This window comes from Electrophorus electricus, chromosome 4 (assembly GCF_041902795.1).
Source record: "Electrophorus electricus isolate QZ-2024a chromosome 4, ASM4190279v1, whole genome shotgun sequence".
NCBI lineage: Eukaryota > Metazoa > Chordata > Actinopteri > Gymnotiformes > Gymnotidae > Electrophorus > Electrophorus electricus.
In genome coordinates, this window is record NC_137500.1 from 30,962,501 (window position 1) to 30,977,507 (window position 15,007).

Below are 15,007 nucleotides of genomic sequence, written 5' to 3' on the forward strand. Positions count from 1 at the left end.
CACAACTCGCTTCCTAGAGTTCTACATAGTTCCTTGAAAAGCAATTTTGGATAATCTCATATTGAGCAGGGTCCTGGGGCCCCCCTAGCGAGAGATAGGCCACAGGCATGCTCCCCAGGCAAGATGCAGGGAGGCTTGGGGGAGGAGGTCACAAGAGACCCCTACGATAGCCACATCCACCAGAGCAGATGGCCTAAGATGGGCAAAAAAACAAACGAAAAAGGAACGATGCTTAAAGGCCTCGCCTTTGGAGAGAGAAAAACAAGGAGGGAGAGAGGATGAGAAAAAGAGAGAGAGAGAAGAAGAGTGATGGGACTTTATCTCAAGTTACAGATATATCTCGCTGTGCTTAGAGAGCTTTTTTGGTTTTCTGAGATGTCTCTGGAATAGGAATGGGCTTATAATTAGAGATCAATAAACACGGCAAGAGATACAAGTTACCGAAACAATATTTTTGGCTGTTGGCTTCTTTACAAAAACACCGTTTGTTCAAATTAGATGGTTACCACATTTTGGAAATACACAAATTTCACATAATGCACCATAAATTTTGGCCCTTACAAACATGTATCTCTGAATCCTGGCCAGTGTGTGACTACTCTGCTGGACCTGGTTCATTCTAAAGGTCCTAAGGCATGCTGAGATATCCAGCAGAGAGAAGCTCCCATGATGCTCCAGAGCCTGCCTGCCCAACGAGCAAAAAGGTGGAGAGGCCCGACACACGGACATGACATCAGCAGCTAAGTACCCTGCGTCCCCATCACTGCGTGTGACAATGCGGAGCTGATGCTCACGCTGTGGAAACACAGGACCTAAAGAGTGTAGGTGAAATGGAAGGAGAGAGGAGGACCCTTACGTCCAACTTCTGTAAAGCAAATCATGGGTTCATATGCCAGGAAATCACAAACCATAGCTACTTGTGCTTTTAGCATGGAACTGATACTGGAAGGGTCACAGAGGTCAAACAGGATGAAAATAGCTTCAGTGTAAGTAGTTAGTGTAAGTAGTGTAAGTAGTTAATGTAAGTAGTTAGTGTAATTGCTATAAGTAGTGTAAGTAGTTAATGTAAGTAGTTAGTGTAATTAGTATAAGTAGTGTAAGTAGTTAGTGTAAGTAGTTAGTGTAATTACTATAAGTAGTGTAAGTAGTTAATGTAAGTAGTTAGTGTAATTAGTATAAGTAGTGTAAGTATGTAGTGTAAGTAGTTAGTGTAATTAGTGTAAGTAGTGTAAGTAGTTAATGTAATTACTATAAGTAGTGTAAGTAGTTAGTGTAAGTAGTGTAAGTAATGTAAGTAGTGTTAGTAATTAGTGTAGATAGTGTAAGTAGTTAATGCAAGTAGTTAGTGTAAGTAGTGTAAGTACTTAGTGTAATTAATATAAGTAGTGTAAGTAGTTAGTGTAAGTAGTGTAAATAATGTAAGTAGTGTTAGTAATTAGTGTAGTGTAAGTAGTTAATGCAAGTAGTTAGTGTAAGTAGTGTAAGTAGTTAGTGTAAGCAGTGTAAGTAGTTAATGTAAGTAGCTAGTGTAAGTAGTGTAAGTAGTTAGTGTGATTAGTATAAGTACCTAGTGTAAGTAGTTAGTGTAAATAGTGTAAGTAGTTCATGTAAGTAGCTAGTGTAAGTAGTGTAAGTAGTTAGTGTAAATAGTATGAGTAGTTCATGTAAGTAGTTAGTGTAAGTAGTTAGTCTGCATAAAGCTTATTTGATCCATCAGGTAACTCTGCTCATACACTCAGGTCTTGTCCATCAACTTTGGCCGTTGGAACCTCCAGCAAACAACCAGACATGATGCTCAATTTTACCAATTGAAGAGCTGGACAAAGTACTCCTTTATCCCAGCTGGGAATGGTCTGTAGCTGTGATTAATGAACCCACCTCAGTCCAGCGGGACAAAATGCCAACTCTAAATGTACAAGAAGTTTCATTTCCCAGGGCTTTACTGAATCAGGTCTGATGAGCTTGCGTTAAAGTTGAAGACATGGGTCTGCAGTTTATCGGTCTAAAATGAACTACAAGGACATAAAGCAAATAATGTCTGACCGTAGACCTAGTGTTTCGATCGCCATGCATTCATGTGTATATATGAACACAGCTGGTTAAATAGTTGCACTAAATGGACAAATACAGATGCAGTCGTTTGGTTATAAAATTTATTAGGTGAGTAATTACAGTAATAAAATAACCCCAAGAACACGAAGCTGGCTGCTGTTACTGGTAGGCTGTGGGTCCGTCGTTATGGTCCCCCAGCCTGTTTCTGGATCTTGCACACTGACAGGTGATGGACGGGGGCAGCTCCAGGTTTTTTCCCCTCTTACATTGCCTTGCAGTGTCATGGCTGAGGAGCAGAGAACAAGCGATCGGTCTGTCCCTGCACCCTCCTGTTAAACAGCTGTGTTACACATCTGCAGGTTGAAGGCGGGCAATGCTTTAGTCAGACACCGGGCAGAGCCAACCTGTAGCAGTGTCTTACTTCTCTATGCCTGATTCATTGCACTGGGCCCCAGATCAGACCCTTTCCACTCTATTACATTACAGGAGCGGTGTGTAGTCTGAATAGAGGTCAGTTCACACATAGCCACTCACTGGCTGATTGCTTTGATTGCGAAAGAGGATGATATCGTTGCAGCGTGATGGTGAGCGACGGGGAGGCGATTACGATGCGCCTACCGACGGCATCGGTGGTGGCCGCCGGCCAGTTCCTGCGACCAGGCATGACCCGACGTGACCCGACTCGAAGCGACCTGACAGAACCCCTTCTTATAGGAAGGCCTATAAACTTAAGAGCCATTTATCTCCTTCCTCCATGTGACCACATTCTAAATCAAATCAAGTCAAATCAAATTTATTTACACATCGCTTTTTCCAGCAGCCGTTGTCACAAAGCAGCTTTACAAATGTCCAAGTCCGAGCCCCCAGTGAGCAAGCCAAGAGCGACAGTGGCAAGGAAAAACTCCCTATAGAGCATGAGGAAGAAACCTTGAGAGGATCCAAGACTCAAGGGGGGGGGGGGGGGGGGGCTCTCATCCACCACAAGAGTAGCAATTGTAAGAGAAAAATACATTTAAAAAATGAAAAACTAAGCAATTAATGTCTACTCCTGTTTTCTAGAAGTCCTAGTCTTGTCCCGACGGTGTGCACATGTCCGAAATAAATACGGACGGCAGACCAAACTGTGTGCTCTGCTTTCTGTTACACTTCTGAGCGCACTCTTTGTACAGAGAAGCCTAATATGCTATGGAAGTGAAAAATTGACCGCTGACTGTGATCAGCGCCTGCGACTGCTTTCCAGAGGCTTTGAAGGGCTGTTTGAAGTGGCAGATTCTGGCGGCACTGGACACTCACCAGAGCTGGTGGAAGGGAGGGAGACACAACCCCCTCGCCCTTCTCCAGGGAGCTGAGAAGACCGTACATAGTCCATGAAGTGGCTGAGATCAAAACGTGCTTCCAGTGGTTAAGAGCTGGCCCAAACCCCATTTGTTCTCAGTGGGAATTAAGGAGCTGAGCTTATGAATGGTAGGACGCGCTTCCTCGGATTTGTCCGAGGAAGGCTGCCTCCTCTCCGGTCCAAGTGGAATTAGATCCACTCCGTTCTGTTCATTCCGTCCCCCCGCTATGGCACGAATGTGGCACTTCCCCAAGTTCAAGAGTTGTTCCAGAGAATAGCAGTAGTTCTCTGAAAGTCTGGCATGCACCTCACTTAGTAACCTACAGATCCTATGAAAAAAAACCACACTAAGCTTTAACTGAGTTTGTGCAAATAGGTTGTGTGTGAGGTTGTGAGCTTTCCTAATACCAATAAGCGTAGAAGTATGGTACACAGTGTAGAGGCTCAGATCAGTCCAGTGGGTACATCCAGGTTAAACAGATCAGGCACATTGCATTTTCAGAGTTTCCTTAACATAAGTCTGCATTTACAAACACACATCCTTAGAAGAAACACTGAAAGCACCAGGCTTTAATGTGCCTATTTAACTTCCAACAGTTCTCAATAAGCACATCCAATCCTCAGCCCGAATGTCTTAGCAGTTTTAGGCAAGAGGAAATGTTCGCAAGGCCTCCACAGCCCCAGTCACGACGTGTGCGGAGCTGCACAGTGACTCTGCAGCCCTCGGCGTGCTGTAGAGCTGTCCGCCCCCGCTCCGCTCCGCACGGAGTGGGCTGTAATGACACGCTCCGAAAGGGAGCCGCTCACACACAGCCACCCACGCGGAGGCAGCGCATTCTCCACCCACTAACTCAGTCTACCTCCTCCATCGCCCTCCCCGAGCCAGGGCAGGGATTGGAGTGGTATGACGGAGAGGAGAAAGGAACTCAAGGTAACGGCGGAGTGACTCACCCAGAGTAGCATGGTATCCTTCGGACTCTGAGCACCTACGGCACCCGTCCGGAAAATGGGCTCACGCAAACCCACGCACATGCATGCACACGCTCACACACAGCATATAACAATAATTCGTAGTTCTTTACAGCCCGTGCATTAACCCTCCTCACAGCAGACAAACGCACACCCACCCCCACACACACACACACCTCCTTTCAACTCCAACAGACGCACCTCCTTACACCACGCATGTAACAACAATACATGAATATCTCCTTATAGCCTACACATTAGCCAGCCCCTATGCTCACACACACACGCACACACCTGTTTTCCGCCCACACACACTTCAGCCCTAGGTTCATCCTACGCGTGCTGTCACTGCTTCCCACCAGTTGTGGTGCTTTCTTTTTCATCTGTGCTATGTTGCAGGCTACAAGCCAGAGGGGTGAGAGACAACCAGACAGATGCAGACAGAGAGAGTGAGCAAAGGGAGAGAGAGAAAGAAGGAGGGAGAGGGAGATGGAACCAGATGTCCACTGTTTTAGCTTTCCATAAAGATCCATTTTCCAAGGACTCAAACCTTATCGGATATTTTACTAAAATTCTGTACAAAGGTAAATAAATCAAATGCATTGTAATATTTTTAGATCAAATTTGCTCCACAATTGTAATTCAACAGACACATTTCACTTGTCCAAACATAAACATTTAATCATCTTATCAGATTTAAAAAATAATGTAATTTTTTTTTTTAGCACAACCCAGTCTAACCGAGGAGGACGGCCTGCCCCTCAGAGTCTAGCTGCAGTCTAGCTGCATAAAACACTTCATATTATAAACCCGCAGTGCTGGCCAGCCACAGAAGTGCAGAGGCCAATATTTCTCATGTCTGACAACACCTCATTTATCTCATGAAGAGCTTGAAAATTAGCTGAAAATAAGATGAAGAATATGAGGGAAACATTAAACACTGTTTAGTAGCGTCTGGGTTCGGCTACATTAAGCCTGGTTTGGCCACAGTAAACACCGTAGTGCCGTGTGGGTTTGGCCACAGTAAACACTGTGTAGTGCTGTGAGGGTTTGGCCACAATAAACACTGTAGTGCTGTGTGGGTTTGGCCACAGTAAACACTGTGTAGTGCTGTGTGGGTTTGACCACAGTAAATACTGTGTAGTGCTGTATGGGTTTGTCCACAGTAAACAATGCAGTGCTGTGAGGGTTTGGCCACAGTAAACACTGCAGTGCTGTGTGGGTTTGGCCACAATAAACACTCTAGTGCTGTGTGGGTTTGGCCACAGTAAACACTGTGTAGTGCTGTATGGGTTCGTCCACAGTAAACACTGTAGTGCTGTGAGGGTTTGGCCACAGTAAACACTGCAGTGCTGTGTGGGTTTGGCCACAATAAACACTGTAGTGCTGTGTGGGTTTGGCCACAATAAACACTGTAGTGCTGTGTGGGTTTGGCCACAGTAAACACTGTGTAGTGCTGTGTGGGTTTGGCCACAGTAAACACTGTAGTGCTGTGTGTGTTTGGCCACAGTAAATACTGTGTAGTGCTGTATGGGTTTGTCCACAGTAAACACTGCAGTGCTGTATGGGTTTGGTCTCCACATCCTCCATCACATCAATACTGCTGATGACAACTTTGTCTTATTTAAGTGAAGGGGTTTTCCCTTATAATCCCTGATAAATATGGAACTAATGTTTTCTGCAGTTTGATTTGAACTGTTATGTTAAACCAGCTTCCTCTATTATGTATCTGGGATTTCTCTCATGCAGATGACTACACGTTTCTGTTTGACCATGGTGCAGTGTTTGCTGTCACCCATTAAATATGCAGTCATCCACGTAAGCAAAATGCAATGCAGATTTTTAACCTAAACTCTGCAGCGGTGCATGGAGTCAAAACGCAACTCTACCACTACACAGCAGGCCTGCCGTGAAGCACTTTCCTGACACCCAAACCGATGGATGTCCTTATGGCAGTCATTCCACATCAGAGCAATAGGCTGGGTGGATGCTGTCACCAGCGCTTCGGCCTGGCCCAACTCTCTCGACTTGGCCTGCCTTGGAGTGTTGGGGGCACGGGGGGCTTGTGGACCGATCCATTGGCCACTTCTCCATCACCCTGCGTCCTTCCACATGGAGAGGGCTCTGCAAAGGGTCCTTTTGTATGGCCTCTTCATTACTCCGCAGTCACGTGACCGCCGTTTCCATGGTAGGGGTCGCCGTGGTGAGGCAGAGCTCGCATTCCAGCCATCAGGGCTCATGCCATTAACTGCTGTGCGACTGTTTCAGAAGGGCTCCAGTACAGCGAGTTACACAAAAAAAATGGTCACTTCCCATTCTGGTCCGAGAGGATCGGTCACTGGGCATCCTGTACCTGTGCTGTTCACTCACAAACATTCCTTCACTGGCTGCCTGAGTGGGGTATTAGATTAATGACCCCAAATGAGGATGGCTTCACCTTGTCCAGTCCAGCTCACACTACGCCACTTTCCCAACAATGCTTGGTAAGGGAGGTTCAGTGATGTGTGTGAGCCTGCATACTCAAATGTTTCATATTCACATTCATGGACTAGCAGGTGGTTTTGTGTGGAGCAGAAATAAACATAACTTGAACATCTCAGTCTAAAGACTAAGTGCGGTTTAATTCTGAGGACAGAGAGCAGCCAGCAGTTTGGACACACAGTCGGACACACAGGAGAGTTGTAGAGAGTTGTACAGTGGATGGATTCAGGGGTTTGTCTGAAGCAGGACTACTGTGCTGAAGCCTGCGTGAAGTCCCTTTATCTTTGGAACTGAGCTTTTAGGTCTAAAGAGGACAGACTGCTCTCCTAAAATAAGGTCTGGATAACACACACACACACACACTTTGGTTAGAACGGGATGTGCCTCTGTACTGTGTTCCTGTGTCATGCACTGACACTGGGTCACTGTCAGGCATTTTTAGAAGTCTGGGCAGTGACCTGGACCAGTGAGGAGTCCCTGCAGAAACACCACCGATGTGGCACACGCCATCCTACACCATCTTCAGCCAGACGGTCTGAACACAGCCCTAGCAGACTCATCCCTGGTCCCTTCCAAGCGCATGCACTGTAGACGGGTTTGGCAGGGATAAGTCGCCTCTACAGACTTCACTCTGCTGCTCAGAGGTTCAGCTCCATATAGGCATTCTCTAGCGATTACTCTGCCCCCATCATTTAGATTACACTAGGAATAAATTAATAATACTAGAAACTAGAAATAATACAAATTTAGTACTAGGAATTACTATTCATACTAATAATAGGATCTACTGAATACTAACTAACTAACACACGCACACACACACACATGCCCGCACACACACACACACACACACACACACATATACATACATGCACACACACACAAACACACACACACACGCACAAACACAGACACACACACACACAGACACACACACACACAGACACACACTTTCTCTCTCTCTCTGTTCTTTACAGATCCAATCAACACAAACACACAGACACACACACACACACACATACAAACACACACAACCTCCAGCTAATGATGAAGTGAGCAGGAGTATCTTATGGGGAAGACCTAGCCTGGACCTTCAGGTGGGCACCCTATAGCCTGCCACTCCAAATACAGCTGAGATCACCGTGCAATTTGGGAGGGACATCTGAAACAAACTAGCCAGCACAGTGGTGTGTAGTGAGAGGCAGACGGAACCAGCTTATGGTGCTGTATAGTCAAGGATAGCACTAGTCTGTATGTATGTGCTAAATATCATATGTGTGTGTGTGTGCGCGTGTGTGTTCACGGGCGTGTGTGTGCGCGGGCGTGTGTATGTGTGTGTGTGTGTGTGTGTGGGTGGACGTCCGTGTGTGGATTATGTGGCATCAACAAAACGAACCACTGAATCGTGTGAGTATGGAACAACACGACAGAGAACTTGCTCTTTGTCGTGGTTGCAACATTCAAACAAACTGGGTCAGCAGCAGAGAAGCACGAAGCACGCAACAACTGCTTACTGTTTTATTAGATACTTATTTCAATTACAAACGGGTTTTGGCATCAGATGCATCTACTGAATGACAAAAACAAAATGTTATTATTAACAGCAGTGGGTGAAACAATTTCACATTTTTAAAACAATTTGAAAAGTACGACTCAGAAATTATTCTGATCTTTGTTTAGGTAGAACACTGACAGATGGAATGTTAAAACACTTTAAAACATTAAAGACATTTCTACAAGACTGAAGGGGCTTAGCAGGTTATGGACAAGCAGATGATATAATGCTCAGTAGAGAAAAGGAGGATGACAGAGGATACAGTGAGGTGAGGTGTCCTCTTCAGCTGAGCACCATACCTGTGCTGGTGTTTCAACCTGCAGTGGACTACCTTGTGTGGGCTAATCTGGCTCCGTTGACCACTATCTGAAACCCAGACTAAACGTGACAGACCAACTTATTTCATTATGGTTACAGTTAAATCATTGAAGCAGGATTCTGCCCATTTAATAAGACTGAACTGAATGCCAGTCACCAGTGAAGCGTGTGTTAGTATGACAGTGAGTTCCGTGGCTGGCTGCTGTTTTGAAGGTGACCTGTTTTAAGGAGCCCACAGAGAGAACACTGAGGTCATTGTTTTGTGGTTTCTTTCTCTGCACTCCTGAAAAATAACCCTCTCCCTTAAAGAGACCCCAAGTCTGAATGTCTGTGGCTCACAACACACACACATACGCACACAAACACACACAGACACACACACATGCACACACACACGCACGAACACGCATGCATGCACGCCTGCACACTCATGCTCTGTCCTCACTGCTAACACAGCCAAACACACTCAATCATCTCCCCTCTCCATGTTTCTGCCGGATATCCGATTGAAGATGAAAGTGAACCCATCTGGAACTAAAAGGCAGAGACAGAACATCCCGAGAAGAATGTATACAACCCTGATGCCAAACCCAAACCTTTGGGGAACTGCAGGCACATTCCAACAGGCGAGTTACATACTGGGACAAAACATAAACTCTGCCGCTGGAAGGAAAGCTTTCCGAACCCATAAGTTTTAACAGTGCTGTGGAAAAGTCTTAGGTTCTAATCTCAGGAGCGCTACATAGCGTCCGTTGAGCTGTCCCTCCTGGTGATTAGAGAAACCTCAGGTCATGCCAGCGTGACGTAAGCCACCACATGCCAAACCCTGTTGTTAGCAGTCGGTTAACCACAAGTGCTGCAGACAGGAGACAAACTGCAGCGTCAATCTATGGGCTTTCCTGTTGCAGGAAACCATTTTAGGGTGGCATAGATTTGAATGTGCTCGGATTTTGATGTCTGTGTGATGGAACTGTCTGCCACATTATAATAAAAAAAAAGCCTTCCCTTCCTATCGGTGTCAGACTCAGCTGAATAAACTGGAAGTGATTAGGCATCTTCAGTATCCATTTTGCCTGAATTCAGCCATTTTATGTGAAATGCCCTGTCACGTTTGTGTTCTGTGGAGCACCTGTTGGAAGTGCTTAGCGGATAACCAGACCTGAAGAGGCCAGGCTGTGCCACTCCCAGCCCGGCTCTGGCCCTTCGGCCTGGGCAGGTGCAGCTTGCTTTAGGGGCCCCGGAGTCCATTGATCTAGGGCACCATGGCCTGCTCGTTAAAACAGACTAGTACACGACGCTTGTTTACAGCAAATGCAAATCAATGCTTATGTCATGGGTGTCTGATTATGCTCTGAGCGCATACATTCCAGTCAATCATCTTCTCTGTCTCCCTCAGCTCTCTGGCTCTCGCCGCTATTCCGGGGCTTCAACCTGACTGCTTTAAAATGGAGGCGCGTGCCAGCATGCGAAACAGGCGTCCGCGCTCTGCGCTGAGATTCAAACGCGTTTCCGATGGATTCATTCAACGGCAGAAGCCCCCGCGCCACTGGATACAGCCGCGCGAAGGCGCGCCCGACGCTCGTGTAGCGCAAGCACAAAGAGGGTTCGTGTTCCAGTGCCAGCATGTTCAAGATAATCATCATCGCCAATCAAGGGCAGTGTGAAGGACTGCATGTGCAACGGCTGCCATGTTGCAGCTAGGACCTTCAGGATGTAGCACATACAAAAAAACCTTTTCATTTAGTCTCTCCAGGCATGCTTCACTTGAAAGTAGAGAAACATCCTTCATCTATCAGACAGACAGACAGACAGACAGACAGACAGACAGACAGACAGACAGACAGACAGACAGATAGATAGATAGATAGATAGATAGATAGATAGATAGATAGATAGATAGATAGATAGATAGATAGATAGATAGATAGATAGATAGATAGATAGATGGGGAGGGGGAGGTTGCTCTACATCTTGATGTGCTTCATTTCAGATGTGTTTTCTCCCGTTTACACACCTGATGAAAGCACTGACACGCGGATAACAACCAGTTGCGCGACAGTCCTGATGTTTATCTGATAGGACTCCGCCACGTTTTGAGAAATCAACAAACAACAGCACGGCCTATGATAAGACAGCGGGCGCGTGCTTTCGGAGCTTGCGACGTGGGGACTGCGCAGACATTAGTCACCTTGCGTAGAGTGCTGCGTGCAGCTTGCTACCGTCTAACACAGTCGCGAAGGATCCCGTGAGCCTACACGCGTGGACCGACCGGGCGACAACGCAGGGACGCATAAAGTAACATGAAGGAAGGCGTTCCGTAGCGTGACGCTGTGAAATACGCTGGCGCGAGGCTTAATCGACGACTGTAGCCTACACTGATGCGTTTCGCACCGATCATGAATTTGTGCGTCTCCCGTAAATTCGTTTTAGATGGAATATCTGTGTAATCTGTAGTCTTTTTCCTAAAACAGTCAGGTGGTAACCCTTAACACGTCTATTCGAGGAATCAAAAGCGAAGAAAGAAAACCTTGGAATTTTACTTTCGTTACACATAAAATTATCGAGATGATTTTGCCTAAACGAAATAGGTAATGGAAGTGCGATTTTGCTCGCTGTTTCAGCACCACCGATGCTGGACTTGGAACAGGCGGTGTTCAATCTTTACCGGTTCTCCGCAGCAGACACCCCATCCCCGCTCCCCTGACCCCCCCCCCCCCCCCCCCCCCCCCCGGCCGTTCTGCAACAAGCATATAACGCAAGAAGAAAATGATCTCAACATCATCTCAGATGCTACTGTCAGTTCACGTTATCTTTATATATCAGCACAATAAAAATGATTTAGTACACGAAATTAATAAGGCAACTATTAATTTGAAACATCCACAATTATAATCTGCAAGTGTATATATAATCTTTCGAAGACCTACCGCTAAATTCATTAAATCCTCTGAGAAATGTTTATGATCTAATCAAGGTGTAAGCTACAAAAGTTCGATTAATATTGCAAGGGCATATTTTGGTCAGAAAAAAAAATGTCACAATGCCTTTACACAAAGAAGAGCAATGCGTGCTGGAGATGAACAAAACCACGTAAATCTGTAAATGCACAGATTAAAGAAAACAACTATAATGTATAACTGCTTTTGTAAATGACAGATGCAGACACGTAAAATATGCTGTCCATTTTGCCTCTGTAATATGGCTTTTCAAAAATAATTAAATATTTTCTCTTACCTGTTCGGTGTAAGGGGTCTACTGCGGACTACGTCTCGGAGCGCAGTGACACACGGCGGAGCGCTAGTTGCCCTAAACCCCGCCCTCTCTGTCTAATTACCGTAAATAAGACAGTTAATGCGGCGGCACAAGCGCACTGCATCGTCATACAACATACAAACGATATAGCTAGTGCACAATGTAAACGCGTACATACGTATATACACATAGAGAGAGAAAAAGAGAAATAAAAAAAAATAGAGAAACAGTATTACCAGTCCAGACTGTGTGTGGATAGATAGATAGATAGATAGATAGATAGATAGATAGATAGATAGATAGATAGATAGATAGATAGATAGATAGATAGATAGATAGATAGATAGATAGATAGATAGATAGATAGATAGATAGATAGACTGTAGCAAACAATTAAAGTCACTATTTTTTTATGTGTTTGTATCAGATTTTATTGTTTCTGTATGAGATGCTGGAATTGAGCCAGTATTCTCAAATAAAACAATCAGTTTTAAAAGATAAGGTGAACCCACCAAAGCAATACAGCCTTAGATAAGTATAATGAAATCAAGATTATTAAAAAGTTAGAAGTATCCAACGGACTGAACAACAAAGTGAAAATACTAAAATGGGCAAATGCGACTTCGTTTAGCAGTGGAGATCTTCCATGCTCTCTACCACTACGCAGTTGACACAAGCTTAGAGTGTTTCACTGTCTTAGAGTGTTTCACAATCTTAGAGTGTTTCACTGGCTTAGAGTGTTTCACAGGCTTAGAGTGTTTCACAAGCTTAGAGTGTTTCACTGGTTTAGAGTGTTTCACAGGTTTAGAGTGTTTCACTGACTAAAATGCATAACTATATCCCAGTGTAGGAAGCGCCCCACCAAAACATTGGCCACACTTAGGCATGGGGATGCTACTAACCAGAAAATGTGCAGTATATTTTGGGTTTCGAGACAGCCACACTTTAAATAATTCTTGCACGCCCCATGAATTCGAGACTTTGTAATCTGTTGCCGTCGCTGAATAAAAGAGAGAAAACATCCCTGTATATTTCCCCAGAGCACAGTGGTGATCTGGAATAAAGATTTGAGTTATTATCCGTGAGCACCACAGGGGACAGGGGGATGTGTGCTACGGCTAGATGCGGGGTCACCACGGGTTTTTTGGGGTTTTTTTGCTTCGTATTTTTTGACTTGATGAGACTTTCGGTTCTGCTCCTGTGATAAAAGTGCTTAACACATACAACATATGTTTAAAAAAAAAACCAATAAAATTCATCTGTCGAACTTTCCTCAGCGTTGACGACACGAATAGCCCTACACTATAACTTGGACTCGCATTCTTCCACTCTCTCCCAGAGAGAGAGAGAGAGAGAGAGAGAGAGAGAGAGAGAGAGAGAGAGTGTTGGCATTTGAATCAGGAATGTGAGGCAGGTGATCAGCCTGGCAGGCCCAACACGATTGAAGAGGCTGGACGGCTGCTGAACCTGCCGTCGATGGCAAGTGGTGCTTTATCGGTGACACCCTACAGCAGCATGGAAGGATGCCGGGCCCAGGAGATCCCTTATTTGATATTTTCTGTTGCAGTGGTTTAATATTCATGTGAAATTCACCACGATACACAGGAAAGCACGCGGACTAATGCGTTAGTTTTTTCTGAACGTAGCCTGTTCATTTATGTTTTACATACTAAACGGTACCAGCTGCTTCCAAACCGCAGCATGAATTTAGCGGATCCGCAAAAACAGAACACACACAGAGAGCGAGAGCGAGAGAGAGAGAGAGAGAGAGAGAGAGAGAGAGAGAGAGAGAGAGTGCACTAATGAACTCTGAAATCAGAACAGATCGATTCTGGACATCTGCCGAGCTAGGTCCGTAATCGTTTTGGCTGCCACTGTATCGCCATAGTTGGGGTGCTGCCAACTCAACAGCAAGGTCAATACAATTTTGCTACACAGTATAACCGCATTATCATTAATGCAGCAGTAGGTAACTGTTATACAAAAAAAAACAAAAAACAAAAAACAAACCTTTATTTGTTAAACTGTTCCTATATTAACAGGAGTACATGAGATCTGTAAAAAACCTCAAACATCAAACTCCTAATGCTTCATGTACTGCTTTATTTACTTGATTGTTTGTTTTTAGGTCTAAGTGAAGCTTCGTGAAGTGAGTTTATATAAATGTAACTAAAATGTGACTTTAGAGCATCAGGAATGGACATGATACTGTTGTGCCCCCACTGCATAGCCTGCTCTGCAGTCTCAAAAGGTCCAATTTACAATTTTGTGACTGCAGACTGTACAATAACTTGCTCTTAAACAGTTTACATACACTAACGTACACCATTTAGCAGATTCTTACAGATTTTACTGTAAGGGAAAATAAACAATAATTGACTGAGTGTCAATGCGCAGTCAGAATATGAGACCCCACCGTACCTTCAAAATAAATAAGAAACACAAAGCATTTTCAGGTGTTATATCATCCACTGACACTCACATTCACATTTACAAAGTTATTTCTGTCTGGGATCAGTAGAGAGTCAGCAGCATACAGCTGTCAGAAAACGCACAACTCCTAAAAACATTTTGACACGTGTTTAACTCATGATTGTACAGTGGGGTCACATATTCAGACAACAGTCATCAGAAACCTGTGTGCTGCTTGATCTATAATCACAGAATTCTGTGGTCACAGATTTTGACAGAACACCAGCATTTCTACACATCTCTCACTGGCGTACCGTGACTTTTGCGTAACTTGTCACAAACTCCCTGTATTCTTTTCTGCCCTTTCCAAGTTTCAAGTTTCAAGTTTGGTTTATTTGTCACATACATAGTCATACACAGTATAACTCACAGTGAAATGGTTTGAGAGTGCTCTGTCCAAACTGAGGGAAAAAAAACAGGGGTGCATAGAGAAATATATATCTATATATATATATATATATATATATACAAAATATATTAACAATGTATGTACAATATATGTATATTATGTTTATATACACAATGTACAATGTATATATGGATATGTATATATGTATGTACACAATGTACAG

General features: G+C 44.5%; 1 protein-coding gene across 5 annotated transcripts in view; it reads right to left on the minus strand.

Annotated features, from left to right (window-relative positions):
* The window catches only part of map2 (microtubule-associated protein 2), an 86,301-nt gene extending 74,292 nt beyond the window's left edge, over positions 1-12,009 (minus strand). For 2 of the 5 annotated variants that reach the window (XM_081713219.1, XM_035535897.2), the window contains exon 1: positions 11,946-12,009. The gene's annotated coding sequence lies outside the window, so the exon portion shown is untranslated. Of the gene's footprint in view, positions 1-4,339; positions 4,362-11,945 lie in introns of those variants that run through there. The other 3 variants (XM_081713220.1, XM_081713217.1, XM_081713218.1) reach the window with 3 other exon arrangements.
* Positions 12,010-15,007: the final 2,998 nt, after the last annotated feature.